Source organism: Melospiza melodia, chromosome Z, assembly GCF_035770615.1.
Source record: "Melospiza melodia melodia isolate bMelMel2 chromosome Z, bMelMel2.pri, whole genome shotgun sequence".
Lineage (NCBI taxonomy): Eukaryota > Metazoa > Chordata > Aves > Passeriformes > Passerellidae > Melospiza > Melospiza melodia.
The window spans coordinates 32,235,976-32,249,733 of NC_086226.1; the positions used below are offsets into that span (position 1 = coordinate 32,235,976).

The window sequence follows — 13,758 nt, forward strand, 5'->3', positions numbered from 1 at the left end:
ATATACTTAGACATTTATGCCTGGTATTAACTACCAGCTGGTAAAATCCTATTCTGTAAATATTTATAGGAAATGCTCCTTGTCTAAAACACCAAATGAGATCTTAAAGGGCTATATGTTACATTTGGGCTTCTCACAGGAGACATGTCCTAGAGAGATGATAAATAAAAAAATTACACACAGATGTGGTGAGGAAAAGAAATCGTAAAAGGAATCAGCACACTCCCCTAGCAACTAGCCAATATTATTTGGAATAAGATGGAAACTGTATCCTATGCTTGGAGCTAGAGGCCAAAGTAAATTATTACAATGGATTAAATAAATACGTGTAATGGAATAAAACAATATGAACGGATAAATATCTGGATTATATACGAGTATCATGGAGGAAATAAGGATACTATGATCTTCCACACTGTCCATTGATTAAATAGTGAAATAAATCCAGTGTCACTCTCTTTGGTTTTAATGTTTCTCTGTTGTTTTACCTGTTGAATCCATTAAACTTTCCTTTCCAGTGAAAAGTTTAATCCTGTAAAACCCTGAACTAAGCTCTTCCATGAAAATGGATGCAAAGGGAATTAATGAAGCTTCCCCAGTCATCAGCAGCAGAGAATTTGCCACCACTATTTAACTTGTGGTATAAACATATTTCAAAGGTGGAAGACCTTCTGGATCAGATCAGGGCTAATTTTTTTTTCCAAATTTACAGCACAAATTGTCTTTTTGCCAGCTTATGTCATAATTACATCACCATATATAATGTTTGGCACTTCTTCTAGAAGCAGAAAAGGTTTCAACCCTTGGGTTCCATGTTTTACAGGGGACCAACAATCTAATATCAGTGAGTTGTGTTTCCAGTAGAATACTTCTGAGAACCATTTTTGCATTTCTTTTGTAAATAATCTATTTATCAAGTTAAAACAGTGGGACTGTCTTGAGGTTGCATTTATACACTCTGAAAAGTATGACCCCACCTGTTAAATACCCCCATGAAACGGCAATCTTCATGATTCATTATTAGTCTGTGCTGGTGTATGGGCACAGAATCCTCACTGAGCTAATAGGCTTTGTTCATTTCACTCTGTAGATAGAGAAACATTCACCTCCAGTCTTCTGAATTTAAGTGTTCTGGCCACTGTTGCTATCCAGTCTTTTGAATGTATGAAGTTGGGATAAGCAGGAAGCACTAATATCTCTTTAAACATAGGAAAATATTTAATGCATGACCCTTGTTGCTCATTTCTAAAAGACAGTCCCCAAACTAAAAATATGTTACCACACATTCCTGAACAATCCAACCTTTTCCCAGGCTTCCTCTTCAAAAAGCCGTAAGCACAATGCTATATGAGAAGCAAAAATTCAAAGGGAAACACCGAAAGGAAGCTGAGCTGCAAAGTCCAAAATAAAAAGCCAGAAATAGGAAGTAAGAGATAAGAATCAGGAAAGTGAGATAGCGGCAAGGACTCCCCTTTGTATGATTTCTTTTCTTGTATCTTTTCAATGAATTGCTAATTACCCTTTGTTTCAGCTGTAGCATAGCAACTCCACTCTGGTAAAAATAGGTGCTTTGGGACATTTCCTACTTGCTGAAGGCAAGAGATGTTTACACGCTTTCTCCAGGCAGACCAGGTGCTGTGCAGAGAACTGGGGAGGCACAAACTGCAGGAGCTACCGCAGAAATTACTGGATGTGCTGGGTTACCTGCAGAGAGCCTCAGGAATGACAGCCGCAGCTTCCTTAGAGCATTGCAAAAGTGTGTCCACGTGCAAATACGTCCACATGCAAATGTGTGGCATGTTCAGCCTGGGAGCAGCTAGCCAAAATCACTGCATATGATTTATGCTCTCTGAGTTTGCCATTGAAATTGGGCTGCACCCTGTCAGGTCTGTGCTGCTGGCTGAGCCCACGTAGCAGAGTCCTGTGCTTCCATGGGCTCCAGTCACGGCTGGCTCTGACTGCAGGACCTCTGCCCTGTGTGGCCTCTTCACAGAACAGGTATTCCCAATGATTTTGCAATCACCATAATAATCTGCATAGCGTAAATCTCTGGCTTTCTCTCAAGTCGGTTACAAATAAGCAAAATAGTTCTAAGCTTGGAAAAGGTGTTCAAGAGGCAAAAAAAGTCACAGAGAGGTGTAAAAGTTCTACTACATTGCAATAAGGGTAAATTTTTTTCCGTGGTGGGAAAGTCTGGGTTTGTCACACCCAATAAATATGTAGTTGATTTAAAGAGGAAACATGATGAAAAAACACATTGTGACTCTGTTATGCTGAAAACTTTTAAATGCTTTCAAGACATCTACATGTCCAGAGCAAGAAAGGCCTTTCAGTGCCCAAGACCTCCAAGATCCATACTAGGGAATTTCAGAACAGTACGAGAAAGTCACATACCTTTTCTATACTTCAGGAAATCTGCTTCTCTGGATACGACTGGCCACTCACAGCCCAAAACTCTGCATTCAAACACACACCTTATCAATACTTTTGTCAGGAGGTGCGTCTTTTGTGACACTTCTTGTTTCTAGAAATCTAAATCACCTCAGATAAGTCAAATGTACACCTAAGCAGAAATAAAACCTGTCCGTGCAGTAAAACATATTTTCCGGTCTGATCTTCAGATATTCTGTTTCTTTATCAATAAAAAACTCCAAGATGTGAATGATGGTTCTTTGCATGTTCTGCTTAGAGGGTCAGGTGTCCATAGGGTAAATGGCTTTAATGCTGAGATAATGTGCCTGTTTCATCCTTCACTGTTTGACATAGTTAACTGATGTAACATGCGCTCATTTCTCTATTGTCACAAAGCCTCTGCTCTCAGTAGTTCTCTGCAGAACTAGAATAAAATAATTAGATTTGAAAAAGCATTTTCATCAGGTTTTTTTTTTGGACATGAACAGTAACACAACAGTCAGTAAAATCACAAATACTGTATGGATTTTATCTTTTCTCTATGCGATCCAAATGGTAGTCATACTCCAATTCTATGAGTCCCTGATAACTAAGCCAAATTCCAATTGAATAAATATTTTTTCTTGGTACCTGTGCAGAATTTGAAAGTGCACTGTTTTGGTTTTCCTAGATATAGATATTAGAATCAGATAGTTTAGGATTGGTGGGAAATATACTCTTCCTTGCAACTCAAGTTAATTCTGATCTCTGTTTTTAAGATTAAAAAATTGATAACTTTATAGACTTTTATGGAAATCAGATAATATCTTAAGTATTAATGTGATTTCTACTTTTCTGAACTAAAACATGTCTTTTGAAACTTTCTTGCAGTTAAGTCATGCTATTGTCTTACAACATTTCTGCAAATGTTTTAGCCATGTTTTATACATAGTTTGTACTTGACTAAGTAGCTATTTCCTGTAATGAATGACTAACCTATTAAAAGCTTGTTATCTTCTTGTGCTCTGTGGGCTGCTAACAAGCAAATCTGTAGTCATATGTGTGAAATGTTGAGTTGTTTAGGTTAGGGTTATGTGTTTTCACAAGCTAATGCTTCCATGTATTCTTTGCAATATAGCCAGGATGATTTCCATTGGCAGAGAAAAGGCAATTTGAAGTAATTGACTTAGATATGCAACTATATCAAATTTATATGTATCATCATTTTTCTTTTAGGAGAAATCTCTCCATTTCATAAGTACTTGTCTTTGAAATAGAGAAGTTTTCCAGAATAACTAGGTGATCCCAGAAAGGCCAGAGGAGAGCTTCTGCATTTCCTAAGTAATGCAACTTCAGGGAAGAACAAGAGAAGGTCTGAAAGGAGTAGGGACACCAATGGGAACCTTTTTTCAGATTTTTTTCCAGTGTTACACATACTTTCTTTCCTTGGGATGAGTGGCTATTTCATTCTTCCTTCTCTCTGCCACACAGTCTCTCTGGCTCAGCCTTAGTCCTCATTATACTGTTTTACTCCTTCATTACACTGTACTTTCTCTCTGATCTATGTGCAAGTTTACTTGTGACACACACAAAAAGAACCCTAAAAATAAGAGCTCAGCAGACTATATTCCTTTATTCCATCTTTATTACTTTCTCTTGTTCACAGCTCTCACACTCCATCCATATTGTCTATCCCAGCTGAAGCCTCTGAGACTTTGTATTAACAGGAGCAAAGCCTTGTTAAAGGAGACTTTTGGCAGCTGGTCCTTGGGAATTTCTGTGCTGTATGAATTGGTATCTGCTTCAGTGAACAGGTTTGGAAACAAACTGAATTAATATCTTGGCTTTTCCATGTTCCATGGAAAGAGACACAGGGTCTCCAAGAACAATGCAATTGGAGGGACCTAACACAGGACCGTTTGATTCCCCAGTGTGGCAAAAGGATTTTCACGCACGTTTCCTACATCCTTTTTCCTTTGTTCCATAGATCATATGGCTCTGTTTGCAAATATATTTTTTTTTTTCCCCTGGAGCACACATATTGTGGGTGAATGCTGACCCCAATGACATAAGGGCTGTGTCACTCGTTTCAGCAGGGTCAGGATTTCACATGATGCTTTCAATGTTTTATCATCTTTGCTATGTGTTTTTTGCTCAAAATATGGAAAGGAATGTTTGCAAACGAGCTCTAATCAGAAAGCAATGAGCAACATCTGCATATTTCCTGTGACAAATTTGGTCTCATTAAGAAACAAAACTGCTAGAAATCTTAAAATTATAAGCTATAAACCTACGAAGAGCACTTCCAAATCCATTTTGCCTTGTATTTCATTAATTTCAGCTTTCTTAATGTATTGATCAAAGAGGTGTAATAGCTAGCAATACTGCAAGTGCAGAACACAACCTTGCATTTTTACTCAGAAATGTGGTAATTTATATGCCCCATATACATTCAGCTTATATGAGAGAACAAAATATAATACATAAGTAGTCTTTTTAAAATTTTATTCATTGATCAATGTTAGTTATTTGATCAAATCTTGATGGTAATTTTCAGTCATTTAACCAAATGCCCACAAGATTTATTTTTTAAGAAAACTCCCTGGGAAAAAATATTAGTGAAATATACAGAGCTGGAGCTATCTTTCCAAGTTGTGAATCTGACAGACTGAATATGTGATATCTCCATAATGGCACATTATTCTTCTTTTTTTGCTTTGTCTTCTGAATTGTCATGGACTGAGCATGAGCTATTTTAGGTGTTTCCTTGACCATGATAGAATATGCTTTTTAAGCTAGAAATATTTCTGAAATAGTTCACAATCAGATGCACTTTCTGAGACGATTTATTTAAAACCAGATAGCTGCTACTCAATCCCATGTTTTAATTGTGCCCTGCACTGTATTATGGATCCTCTTCCTGCGCTATAATGTTCTGGACTGCGAACACTGGCTGGGTGCTGGTATTTCACCCAGACTGTAAAGAAGCTGCAAAGTGAACAAAGAGGAGGTCAGCTGCAGATATTTGTTGACAGTAGGAAACAGCCCCAACACCACTGGCTGTGGTGTACAGCATGTTCCCTCCTGGATCCCAGGAGGCCACTTGGGCCAGAACTGGGCAGAGTACCTTCAGTGCTGGCTATGGTGGCTTTTTCTGTTTCATAAAACTAGAAATGTTTGGTTTTTTCATTTATGAAGCATTGGATGTAAAAATAAAAAGTCCGTTTTCAACCATCAGCATAAAGGGAAGGAGGTTTTCTGTTTGCCTATTGCTTAAGATAAGTGCCTGAAACAGGACTTGGAAACCACTGGCTGTGCAGATGGAAACCCTTTCCAAGTCACTGGAGGCATTTGTCTGGGCAGACACTTCCCAGGATGGCTAAACTGCAACCAAGCGCCATGAGGAGGGAAAAACCCAACCCAGCACTGCTGGTGGAATAACAAACTCTTCTGGAAATTGTCACCCAAATATGAGTAGCAAAAGGGGTAACAATTACTGTGACCCTGCCTTCAGTAACTGGGTGCAGGAAAAACTAGGGAAAGAAAAGAGGTTTGGAAGAAAAACAATTTACACATTGCTTTAGAATTCAATCTAGCTTTTGTGTTTTCTTACCACCAGCAGTCCTCTCACCTTGTTCAGGTACTCTCAATCTTTCTGCTCAATGAGACAAAGACCGCTCGATAACATCATTGTTCATAAGACAGAATAGTCTGTTATAAAGTAAGGTGTTTTTTAATAATTCAGGGCTCTGACGTGCAGTCCCTGTCAAATCTCACTGTGGCACTCCCTGACTGATTGTTTCTGCATAAGTCTCATTCCACAGGGCAAATTAACTTCAGCCATCCATTTCTGCTCCTCTGTGAATGTGGTAACTTCTGAAGCTGATGTACCTAGAATCACGAGCACCACGGCACTCTGCATCTGTATCACACCACAGCACTCTGTATCACCCTTTTCAGCACCCTATTCTCACCCTCCTATATTTGATTATAGACCCACACCAAGAAAACTAGCTTAGAACCCACCTAATATTGCCGGAAGAAAATGAACAACACGTTAGTATCAGCAAGTTTCTTCACTGTCTCTGTCTGTGCAATATCTTCAGTGACACAGGCATAATTGCTGCCTCCACATTATTCTTTTCATTATGGTGTGGATTGTATGTAGGAGGAATTTGTTGACAAGTTCTGGCTGGACCACTTTGAAAGATAGGACCTCTCACAACCGCCAGTGAAAGGGAGAAGTGCAAGTTTTTCCACAGTCCTCCACCAGCATACTCAAAGTTCTGATAATAATTGTGAGCTCAGTGCAAATATTTGTTACTTAAACTCTGTTAAGACCTGTACCCAGACAGGACTGTGGCTTTTGGCAAGGGATGTGCATGCCCAATATTTCAATCAGTGAAAGCCATGTCACTGTCAATGTGGTCCATTGCCTTTGAATACATCACAGGTTTTGCACACATTCTAGTCCAAAATACATCCTATTTTCATGCACCTACTTTCAAAGCATTTCTACTTTTTTCTGGTATCAGTTTTTTTGTATTCTTTCTCAGCTCAAAAATATATCTGCTTTAGTTTCGGTCCTAACTGCTTGAGACAGACTGATCCTCTACATTCCTTCAAGACAACCTCAACCAACAGCCATGTACCATTTTTCCATTTAAATGGAAATCATAGAATCATATAATCATATGGATTGGAAAGGGCCTTAAGTATCATCAGTTCCCACTCACCTGCAGTGGACAGGACACCTTCCACTGGATCACATTGCTCAAATCCACACCCAACCTGAACTTGAGTAATTCCAGGGACAGGGCAACCACAACTTCTGGGCAACTGGTTCCAGATCCAGTCACTATCCTCTGAGTAAAGAGTTTCTTCCCAAGATCTCATGCAAACCTACGCTCTCTCAGTCTGAGGCCATTCTCCCTTGTCCTGTCACTACAGGCTCTTGTAGCAAGTCCCTCCCCATCTTTCTTGCAGGCTCCCTTCAGGTACTGGAAGGCAGCAATAAGGTGACCCCAAAGCCTTGTCTTCTCCTGGATGAACAATCCCAATGCTCTCAGTATCTCTTGGAGTACAGGAGAAGTGCTCCTTCCCTCTAATCATCTTCATGGCTCTTTACTGGACTTGTTAATTAATAGTTAACGAAATACTCATACCTATATACTTTTTAGTACAGGAATTATTAAGAGTGAGTAAAATAATATTTAATTTTTTTGTTTATTGATATTGTTTCTGCTCTAATTATTCCTATCTTGATTTTTCTATATGGCTGCAGAGAGGCTTGGTTTTTTGCTGAAGTAAAGGCACTGTAAGAATGTGTTAATAGGGCAACTTTTCTTGCTTTTTACCAAAAAAATGTAGTAATAATTCAGAAGAATTAAGTCTCTGAAACCCTATTGTTTATATATTTAATATATACCTTTGTAAGTAGCTGAGGTATATAAGTTCCTATTGTATTATTATATAAGGGCTTTTATAATAAAGGCTTTTTTGCTTATCTTTCTGTGGTTCCTTGCCTTGAAAACAACCTGTGCCATCTTGTATTGAATTGTGATTAAATTAAACCTACTTGTAATCTGTTAGACATTAACTATGAAATGCATAAGTCAATCCAAAAAGCTCTTTCAGATGATTGTGGAGCTATAAGCATACCAGGGTAGATGTGTCTGAACCAGTTGCCTGGTCAATAATAAGATTATGGTACATTCTTTAAATTTGCAATCTGTAATTAGAAGATATAGCAGACATATGAAAATTACTTGCTGTGATTTGTCTGACTATGATGAACTGATTCTTCTGGCAAGTATTCCAAAAAAATTATCTTGAAAATCTGATGGCTTGTTTTGTTTTAGTTCTGTTTTCTAAATGTTTCTTCCTGGTGCCAGATTGCATTGCCCAAAAGGAAGGTTACTTTTACAGCTTGCTAGATAGCAGGCAGTTCTGTGGTCAGAAGATAAAACAAAGGCTTTGACTAGAAGCTGTGGAGGCAGTCCATGCTCCAAACACACCACCACATTTTCAGGAAACAACAGTTGTTGACAATAGATAATTACACCCTCTGTACTGAGAAGTAGAACCTTGTTTAAAAAAATAAGTAACAAAAAATTGAACGTGCAGCGCATTACATGTACAGCCAAAAGTAAAGCTGTAAACACCAGGCCCTACTGCCCAGCACATGAGCAGTGTGAACCTAGGGACCAAACCTGACTGGCCTCTGCACCCCAGTGTGATGTGTATGAGCTGTCAGTGCCCTCTACAGATAGAGGCAAGGGCTGCGTGTCAGCCCTGAGTGCTCTGCTCAGTGCCGCACATCACCTGTCAGTGCCACTTGTCAGCTCTTTGCACAGCCTGGTCAGCCTTAGGGGCTGCTCTCTGTGCCCAGACATGACTATGTGACAGGCAACAAGCAAGTCAGACCTCAGAAAATAATCCTTAAGGAATATTGCTTACCTGGAAGACCTCAGTAAAAACAGATAGAGAGGCCAAAGTGTGACAGAGAACTCAGCTCTGCAGAGACAAAGCTGAAAAGCGTGAGCATAGACAGGAGCATATGCCTGGCCACGGGCAGAAGGATTCGTGAGGCAGGATCCCTTAATCCACTCATAAATTTCCAGTGGGGACAAAAATGGCACAGGAGAGCTGGTCTGATAGAAGAAGCCAATGTTTAGGAGCTAGGAGGTACTGCCCAAGGGGGCACCTCACGGGCACCTGGAGATTAGTGCTAAGGCATGTTGGGTTCAAAGAGTCAAGACTAAATTTCTGTCACTGAGTAAAAGTGGAATTGCAAATGCTGTATTATTATGTTTAGTAAACTCTGCCACAAGCTGTTGAAAATTAGCTCTTCTGAATCTGGTAAAGAATGTGTTTCCAGCTTAGTTTTTTCAGGCTTTGTTGGTGTCTGTCATTGCAAAACTGTAACATACATGGAGCTACTCTCTGTGGCTTTCCTGCTTTGATTTCAATTCTGAGAATCAGCCCAGCAGTGCTTTTAGCAGTAAATGACACCAGTGGAACTTTCCCCGGACCTTTCTTCTGCCCATCTCTGGCTGCAGAAACAGTTATCCTCCCACCATGTGTTTGCAGAGGTGCTAACAAAGTCCAGAACTGTGGGACACTTTGCAGGACTTCTGCCACTCTTCCTGGCCCAAAGTGCCCCTCCTCACACACAGGGCAGGCACTCCCTCAAGACACTGGTGTTTCAAAGCTAGCAAAGGCTTCCCTCCTATTACACAGGGAGGCAGCAAAGCCTCAGGGTGGACAGAAATTGAGTCAAGGCTGCTGCTTGATGCTGGGAGAGGGGCTGCTGGCCCTGGGGGCTGAGATGGGCTCTGGTAAAGGTTGGGGGGGAGCCACAGGGGCTTGGCAGGAGCAGTCAGGCCTAGCAGTAACACCCTTCCATGTGCTCCATCACCCATAAACATAAAAAAGATGATGTGAATGAAGCAATTGAAGGGGATCACACACAGGAAGCCCAGCATCTGAACTGTAGTGAACCTGCTGGGTTATGGTTTCCAGATTTTATCACTCACTTTTTTCAGTCAGTGACAGATCAGCCACTGTTCACATGAGTGAGGGAGTGAAAGTCTTGCCTTCGCCAAGCTGAACACACCATTGGGCTGCATGGTGTGAAAAGTCTCCAGTCATTTACCTCACAAAGTTAAAAGGGACTAATTTGTGTTGCAGCATCCTCTGAGACCCCCCAGCAATAAAGTCAGAACAATGGTACATTATTCTTTCCACTTTTATATATCTTTTGCTTTTTTCCCTCAGTTTTTCACAGTTTTCTCTGTATTCCAGTACTGAGCCAAATCCCACTGACATCTTCTAAGATCTTCCTTCCCACAACTTTGGACAAGAACTGGGTCTAAGCACCCCCCACACCACAGTGACAGGTTTTATTGCACTATGGTCAATGACTGACCCAGTTTTGTGGTGTTCTGTTGCTTCTTTTCTGCATATATATTCTCTATGAGCTTGTTCTGTCTGCTCAGAACTGTGGCATGGCTCCTGATCAATAATCAAGGCCAGTAGATTGTTTTTCTGGAGCTATTTATTCATGCCTCTGCAACATCTCAAATTTTACAGTACTTGGTGTGTGTTACTGCAATAAGCACAGAAGCAGAGAAACTCTGCAGATGGTCACTTCAAAACTGTTAGTTAAAAAATACTGAGAAAATATTTGGAGGGTGATGGAGTACAGCAAGCTAACCACAGATTTCTTCAGAAACACACCAGGTCCTTCTGTTATTAGAAGTCTGTTGAAATCCATAGCCAGAGTCCTGTTTGTTTTGACAGATGTTAGGAGCTGTGTTAAAGAACTACAATTACATCTATTACAGTCAGTATTTATACTTTTTGAGTGAACTATTAACCGAATGAATGCGATTATGAACCAAGCTCGGAGAAGATTTAGTTGATTTGATCAAGCAAACAAAACACAAACAAACAAACAAAAAAACAACAGACCCAACACCCCCCCCCAAAAAAAAAGAAAAACACATGCACAAAATTTAAAAAAAACAAAAATTAAAGGAAGGAAAAAGAATCTAGGGAAAAAATACAGACATTCTTATCTCTATATTTGTATATTTATAATAAAGACTAATTGGAAAACTGCTTCTCTCTGTTTAACATTTTAACTCTTTGAAATTGAATTTAGATAGACATTGAATAATGGTAAAATGAAGTATTTGTGGTTTAGTAATATCACAGATAAATATTTGAACATTTTTAAGCTTTTGTTCTACTTTTTCTCATTCTGCGGACCTCTTATTCACTGTCATTCTGAAACTGAATTTTTGTGTAAGTACACGTTAACAAAAGTTGCTTTATCCCAGGTGCAATGATTACTTTCCCATCCTAGTAAGAAGTAGAGTGAAATCCAATACAAATTATGTTTTCTATGCGGCAGTTTCCTGCTAAAGCTTAGTAAAAGCATTGTCTGTACAAATATGGATGCTTTGAACTGTTCACAAAAAGCTGTGGTGGTGTCAGCAAAGCTGTAAAGCTGGGAGGTACATTTCAAAGGCAGAGCACTAAAGCAGCAGCATCCAGCTCTAATGCACAGCACAATATTTATTAAAATGCTCTTGTTTCATGAATCTGTGTAACTGGAATTCATTCTTTTTACCCAGTCAATATATTCTTCAGTCAGCCACTTATAAACTCCAGGTGTGCTAGTATTTTTACACATGCTTCTCCAAAAGAAACAATCCCCCAGTACTGACCAGCACAGATTAATGGCTCACCTGAATCTCCCTGGAGGACAAATCAGAAGCAGCTGTCAGTGTGTCCATTTCTCACCAGAGCAGCATGCAGTGCCACCTGCAGTGCACAAGCATGCTTGGAAATGTTGTCTCTAACCTTTTCCAGCCTATGAAATGGAGCAGTTGGCTTACATCATTCGTGGGAATCGGGTGAGGAATAAAGAGAGGTTGCTTTTCAAACCTGAGGGAGCCTTCAATGAAAATGCTGTGGAGCAGCAGGGTGCTATCACAATTCTATTTCAAAATATATTTTTTATTGTTAGTATAAATTGATTCTCACCCCTTTATCTAGTCCCAACCTCCCTGTAATTTCACCCCTTTATCAGTTGTCTCTTCTGGATTCAGCACAGAGAGCATCAAAAGCAAGATCCAAACAGCTCTTTTGAGTATGCAGTTAATGCTGTACTACTCAGAGGTTGACTTCTGGAAAGGATCAGATAATTGAGACCCCAATAGCTCTGCTTTTTCTTCCAAAACTACAGGTGGTGCCTAAGGAGAACACTGTAGCTAATGAAATACACCTGAAGTTAATAGATAATCCCAGCTCAAATTGCCATACTCTTGATCTTGATTGGTACACTGACCTAAACTAAACAAAGCTTTAACAAGTCTTTTTCACAGCAATAAAGTCTTTCATAAATGTCGCTAAAATCACTTAAAACATGATCATCCTCCTAAGATGTCTGACACTGCTTTGTCCCCAGTGAAAAGGGAACCATTGTTAAATATATGTCCCCCCTTTGTAACTTTGCTTCTTACCCCACAAGTATCACTCAGATATAATTTAGTTTTCCCTGTAGCGCACACTACATGTTGTTGGTTATTTTTGGGTCGCTGGCATAATGTTTGTCAGAGATTTTTCTATTGGCAATTTTAAGAGTTTCTTCCAGAGATATTTCAATGGCTTTCCTGGTGATTTGTCTCCCCAGCCAGCCACCCGGCAGAGTGTGCTAGGTTCAACATCTTCAAAAAAGTCAGGCAGAGGAAAAGTTGCACATATTTATTCAGCTTGGCAGTATCATTCAGCTAAAAAGGAAAAGGAAAAAAGAAGGAAAAACAAGGAAAAACTAGATTTCTTATGCAGAAAGGAAGGGAAGCATCACATAGTTTCAATTATCATTTAGTCTCATTTTACCAACACCTCCCTTAAAAATCACTTTTCACTACTTAGGAACTGATCCTAAGCTTAATTGTCCCTTTGAAAATTTACAAAATTTTCCACAGTAGCAGTACAGCAATTTCCCATCTATGTAGCAGTAGTGAGTGCAAGCCCAGATTTCTATTGGATACAGTGGGAAATGTAAAATCTGCATGGGAGTTAGGTTGTTGGATCTATGTCCTGTTCACAAACATTGGATCTATGTCCTGTTCATAAACCTAACTTGCCACTAAACTTTGGTGTTGAAATCAGATTCTGGTGCTTGACTGACACAAAAGTCTCAAACCACAGTGCAATGTGCTCATGAACAAAGATGAAAACAAAACTATAAGCAGTTAGACACAAAAGCAGCAACATGATGGAGGAAAAATCAGGTCTCAGTCTATTCAGACTGCCAATTTTTGCTCTGAGACATTCTAAAGGGGTTAAATGCTTCAGACTATCTGTGTTTTGTTGGCCTTTGCCTGACAGATCCATCCTTCAGCAGAGGTCAGTAAATGAAAACACAGCCAAACCCTGACATATATCCTCAGTGTGCTTGGTAAGGGCTCACAGGTACTGAACAGACATTTTCAGTCTTATGATCACTGCACCATGATTCATTTCACAGGGTGCTGTGTGGTTCTCAGCTAAACAATTCTAGCTTTATACATTTCAAAAAATGCATTCCAACAAATCAATAATTTATTAAAAAAAAAAAAAAAGTTGTAGTTATTGTTGCCAGTGCTGCTGGAAAGTTCCAAAGATGGAAAGCTTATTCCAAGCCGTTGAATACTCCATTGCTGCAGAAGTGTAGAGATGGGAGGTAAGCTAGTATTATCATTGCTTCTGTATCAAATTCAAAGGATTTTGAGATACCTGTATCATTCTGGAACAGAGTTGTGATTTTCAGCTCCAGAAATATTATTTCCTAGTGATCCATTTTGGTTTTGT

At 39.5% G+C, this 13,758-nt stretch overlaps 1 protein-coding gene across 1 annotated transcript in view; it reads right to left on the reverse strand.

Moving 5' to 3' along the window:
* Nucleotides 1-13,758, reverse strand: part of CDC20B (cell division cycle 20B) — a 42,996-nt gene that overhangs the window by 2,000 nt on the left and 27,238 nt on the right. Inside the window, 1 exon segment of the mRNA XM_063181365.1 lies at nucleotides 11,649-12,692. The gene's annotated coding sequence lies outside the window, so the exon portion shown is untranslated.